We start from the raw sequence: 5254 nt of genomic DNA, 5'->3' as shown, positions 1-5254 counted from the left end.
CTCTCTCTCTCTCTTCCTCTCTCGATCTCGATTCCTCTCTTTTCCTCTTGATCTCTCTCTCTTCCTCTCTCGATCTCTTCCTCTCTCTCTCTTCCTCTCTCGATCTCGATTCCTCTCTTTTCCTCTTGATCTCTCTCTCTTCCTCTCTCGATCTCTTCCTCTCTCTCTCTTCCTCTCTCGATCTCTCTCTCTTCCTCTCTCGATCTCGATTCCTCTCTTTTCCTCTCGATCTCTCTCTCTTCCTCTCTCGATCTCTTCCTCTCTCGATCTCTTCCTCTCTCGATCTCTTCCTCTCTAGATCTCTTCCTCTCTCGATCTCTTCCTCTCTCGATCTCTCCCTCTTCCTCTCTCGATCTCTCCCTCTTCCTCTCTCGATCTCTCCCTCTTCCTCTCTCAACCTCTCTCCCTCTTCCTCTCTCGACCTCTCTCTCTCTTCCTCTCTCGATCTCTCTCTCTCTCTCTTCCTCTCTCGATCTCTCTCTCTTCCTCTCTCGACCTCTCTCTCTCTTCCTCTCTCGACCTCTCTCTCTCTTCCACTCTCGATCTCTCTCTCTCTCTTCCTCTCTCTCTCTCTCTTTCTCTCTCTCTCGATCTCCCTTTCTCTCTTCCTCTCTTCCTCTCTCGATCTCTCTTTCTCTCTTCCTCTCTCGATCTCTCTCTTCCTCTCTCTTTCTCTCTTCCTCTCTCGATCTCTCTCTTCCTCTATCGATCTCGATCTCTCTCTTCCTCTCTCGATCTCGATCTCTCTCTCTTCCTCTCTCGATCTCGATCTCTCTCTCTTCCTCTCTCGATCTCGATCTCTCTCTCTTCCTCTCTCGATCTCGATCTCTCTCTCTTCCTCTCTCGATCTCGATCTCTCTCTTCCTCTCTCGATCTCTCTCTCTCTCTTCCTCTCTCGATCTCTCTCTCTCTCTTCCTCTCTCGATCTCCCTTTCTCTCTTCCTCTCTCGATCTCCCTTTCTCTCTTCCTCTCTCGATCTCCCTTTCTCTCTTCCTCTCTCGATCTCCCTTTCTCTCTTCCTCTCTCGATCTCTCTTTCTCTCTTCCTCTCTCGATCTCGACCTCTTCCTCTCTCGATCTCGACCTCTTCCTCTCTCGATCTCGACCTCTTCCTCTCTCGATCTCGACCTCTTCCTCTCTCGATCTCTCTCTCTCTTCCTCTCTCGATCTCTCTCTCTTCCTCTTTCTTTCTCTTGATCTCTGTCTCTCTCTCTTGATCTCTCTTGATCTCTCTTCCTCTCTCGATCTCCCTTTCTCTCTTCCTCTCTCGATCTCTCTTTCTCTCTTCCTCTCTCGATCTCGACCTCTTCCTCTCTCGATCTCGACCTCTTCCTCTCTCGATCTCGACCTCTTCCTCTCTCGATCTCTCTCTCTTTCTCTCTCGATCTCTCTCTCTTCCTCTTTCTTTCTCTTGATCGCTGTCTCTCTCTCTTGATCTCTCTTGATCTCTCTTCCCCTCTCGATCTCTCTCTCTTCCTCTCTCGATCTCTCTCTTTCCTCTCTCGATCACGATCTCCTCCTCTCTCGATCACGATCTCCTCCTCCTCTCTCGATTTTTCTCTCTTCCTCTCTCGATCTCGATCTCTCTCTCTTCCTCTCTCGATCTCTCTCTCTTCCTCTCTCGATCTCTCTCTCTCTCTTCCTCTCTCGATCTCTCTCTCTCTCTTCCTCTCTCGATCTCTCTCTCTCTCTTCCTCTCTCGATCTCTCTCTCTCTCTCTTCCTCTCTCGATCTCTCTCTCTCTCTTCCTCTCTCGATCTCTCTCTCTCTTCCTCTCTTGATCTCTCTCTCTCTTCCTCTCTCGATCTCTCTCTCTCTTCTCTCTCGATCTCTCTCTCTCTCTTCCTCTCTCGATCTCTCTCCCTCTCTCGATCTCTCTCTCTTCCTCTCTCGATCTCTCTCTCTTCTTCCTCTCTCGATCTCTCTCTCTCTCTTCCTCTCTCGATCTCTCACTCTCTTCCTCTCTCGATCTCTCTCTCTCTCTCTTCCTCTCTCGATCTCTCTCTCTCGATCTCCCTTTCTCTCTTCCTCTCTCGATCTCTCTTTCTCTCTTCCTCTCTCAATCTCTCTCTTCCTCTCTCGATCTCTCTCTTCCTCTCTCGATCTCGCTCTTCCTCTATCGATCTCGCTCTTTCTCTATCGATCTCGATATCTCTCTTCCTCTCTCGATCTCGATCTCTCTCTCTTCCTCTCTCGATCTCGACCTCTCTCTCTTCCTCTCTCGATCTCGATCTCTCTCTTCCTCTCTCGATCTCTCTCTCTCTCTCTTCCTCTCTCGATCTCTCTCTCTCTCTCTTCCTCTCTCGATCTCTCTCTCTCTCTCTCTTCCTCTCTCGATCTCCCTTTCTCTCTTCCTCTCTCGATCTCCCTTTCTCTCTTCCTCTCTCGATCCCCCTTTCTCTCTTCCTCTCTCGATCTCTCTCTCTTCCTCTCTCGATCTCGACCTCTTCCTCTCTCGATCTCTCTCTTCCTCTCTCGATCTCGACCTCTTCCTCTCTCGATCTCTCTCTTCCTCTCTCGATCTCTCTCTCTCTTCCTCTCTCGATCTCTCTTCCTCTTTCTTTCTCTTGATCTCTGTCTCTCTCTCTGATCTCTCTTGATCTCTCTTCCTCTCTCGATCTCTCTCTCTCTCTCTTCCTCTCTCGATCTCCCTTTCTCTCTTCCTCTCTCGATCTCCCTTTCTCTCTTCCTCTCTCGATCTCCCTTTCTCTCTTCCTCTCTCGATCTCCCTTTCTCTCTTCCTCTCTCGATCTCTCTTTCTCTCTTCCTCTCTCGATCTCGACCTCTTCCTCTCTCGATCTCGACCTCTTCCTCTCTCGATCTCGACCTCTTCCTCTCTCGATCTCGACCTCTTCCTCTCTCGATCTCTCTCTCTCTTCCTCTCTCGATCTCTCTCTCTCTTCCTCTTTCTTTCTCTTGATCTCTGTCTCTCTCTCTTGATCTCTCTTGATCTCTCTTCCTCTCTCGATCTCCCTTTCTCTCTTCCTCTCTCGATCTCTCTTTCTCTCTTCCTCTCTCGATCTCGACCTCTTCCTCTCTCGATCTCGACCTCTTCCTCTCTCGATCTCGACCTCTTCCTCTCTCGATCTCTCTCTCTTCTCTCTCGATCTCTCTCTCTTCCTCTTTCTTTCTCTTGATCGCTGTCTCTCTCTCTTGATCTCTCTTGATCTCTCTTCCCCTCTCGATCTCTCTCTCTTCCTCTCTCGATCTCTCTCTCTTCCTCTCTCGATCACGATCTCCTCCTCTCTCGATCACGATCTCCTCCTCTCTCGATTTTTCTCTCTTCCTCTCTCGATCTCGATCTCTCTCTCTTCCTCTCTCGATCTCTCTCTCTTCCTCTCTCGATCTCTCTCTCTCTCTTCCTCTCTCGATCTCTCTCTCTCTTCCTCTCTCGATCTCGATCTCTCTCTTCCTCTCTCGATCTCTCTCTCTCTCTCTTCCTCTCTCGATCTCTCTCTCTCTCTCTTCCTCTCTCGATCTCTCTCTCTCTCTTCCTCTCTTGATCTCTCTCTCTCTCTTCCTCTCTCGATCTCTCTCTCTCTCTTCCTCTCTCGATCTCTCTCTCTCTCTTCCTCTCTCGATCGCTCTCCCTCTCTCGATCTCTCTCTCTCTCTTCCTCTCTCGATCTCTCTCTCTCTCTTCCTCTCTCGATCTCTCTCTCTCTCTTCCTCTCTCGATCTCTCACTCTCTTCCTCTCTCGATCTCTCTCTCTCTCTCTTCCTCTCTCGATCTCTCTCTCTCGATCTCCCTTTCTCTCTTCCTCTCTCGATCTCTCTTTCTCTCTTCCTCTCTCGATCTCTCTCTTCCTCTCTCGATCTCTCTCTTCCTCTCTCGATCTCGCTCTTCCTCTATCGATCTCGCTCTTTCTCTATCGATCTCGATATCTCTCTTCCTCTCTCGATCTCGATCTCTCTCTTCCTCTCTCGATCTCGACCTCTCTCTCTTCCTCTCTCGATCTCGATCTCTCTCTTCCTCTCTCGATCTCTCTCTCTCTCTCTTCCTCTCTCGATCTCTCTCTCTCTCTTCCTCTCTCGATCTCTCTCTCTCTCTCTCTTCCTCTCTCGATCTCCCTTTCTCTCTTCCTCTCTCGATCTCCCTTTCTCTCTTCCTCTCTCGATCCCCCTTTCTCTCTTCCTCTCTCGATCTCTCTCTCTTCCTCTCTCGATCTCGACCTCTTCCTCTCTCGATCTCTCTCTCTTCCTCTCTCGATCTCGACCTCTTCCTCTCTCGATCTCTCTCTCTTCCTCTCTCGATCTCTCTCTCTCTTCCTCTCTCGATCTCTCTTCCTCTTTCTTTCTCTTGATCTCTGTCTCTCTCTCTTGATCTCTCTTGATCTCTCTTCCTCTCTCGATCTCTTCCTCTCTCGATCTCTTCCTCTCTCGATCTCTTCCTCTCTCAATCTCTTCCTCTCTCGATCTATTCCTCTCTCGATCTCTTCCTCTCTCGATCTCTCCCTCTTCCTCTCTCGATCTCTCCCTCTTCCTCTCTCGATCTCTCCCTCTTCCTCTCTCGACCTCACTCCCTCTTCCTCTCTCGACCTCTCTCTCTCTTCCTCTCTCGATCTCGATCTCTCTCTCTTCCTCTCTCGATCTCGATCTCTCTCTCTTCCTCTCTCGATCTCTCTCTCTCTCTCTTCCTCTATCGATCTCGCTCTTCCTCTATCGATCTCGATCTCTCTCTTCCTCTCTCGATCTCGATCTCTCTCTCTTCCTCTCTCGATCTCGATCTCTCTCTCTTCCTCTCTCGATCTCTCTCTCACTCTCTTCCTCTCTCGATCTCTCTCTTCCTCTCTCGATCTCGATCTCTCTCTCTTCCTCTCTCGATCTCGATCTCTCTCTCTTCCTCTCTCGATCTCTCTCTCTCTCTCCTTCCTCTCTCGATCTCTCTCTCTCGATCTCCCTTTCTCTCTTCCTCTCTCGATCTCTCTTTCTCTCTTCCTCTCTCGATCTCTCTCTTCCTCTCTCGATCTCTCTCTTCCTCTCTCGATCTCGCTCTTCCTCTATCGATCTCGCTCTTCCTCTATCGATCTCGATCTCTCTCTTCCTCTCTCGATCTCGATCTCTCTCTCTTCCTCTCTCGATCTCGATCTCTCTCTCTTCCTCTCTCGATCTCGATCTCTCTCTTCCTCTCTCGATCTCTCTCTCTCTCTCTTCCTCTCTCGATCTCTCTCTCTCTCTTCCTCTCTCGATCTCCCTTTCTCTCTTCCTCTCTCGATCTCCCTTTCTCTCTTCCTCTCTCGATCCCCCTTTCTCTC

General features: G+C 49.7%; 1 pseudogene; it reads right to left on the bottom strand.

Annotated features, from left to right (window-relative positions):
- Positions 1–246: 246 nt before the first annotated feature.
- Positions 247–3367, bottom strand: LOC135545105 (putative uncharacterized protein DDB_G0271982; annotated as a pseudogene).
- Positions 3368–5254: the final 1887 nt, after the last annotated feature.

The sequence above is a fragment of the Oncorhynchus masou genome, chromosome 9 (genome assembly GCF_036934945.1).
Source record: "Oncorhynchus masou masou isolate Uvic2021 chromosome 9, UVic_Omas_1.1, whole genome shotgun sequence".
Taxonomy (NCBI): domain Eukaryota; kingdom Metazoa; phylum Chordata; class Actinopteri; order Salmoniformes; family Salmonidae; genus Oncorhynchus; species Oncorhynchus masou.
Note: the sequence above shows the minus strand (reverse complement) of the source record. Positions and strands in the feature narration are given on the sequence as shown.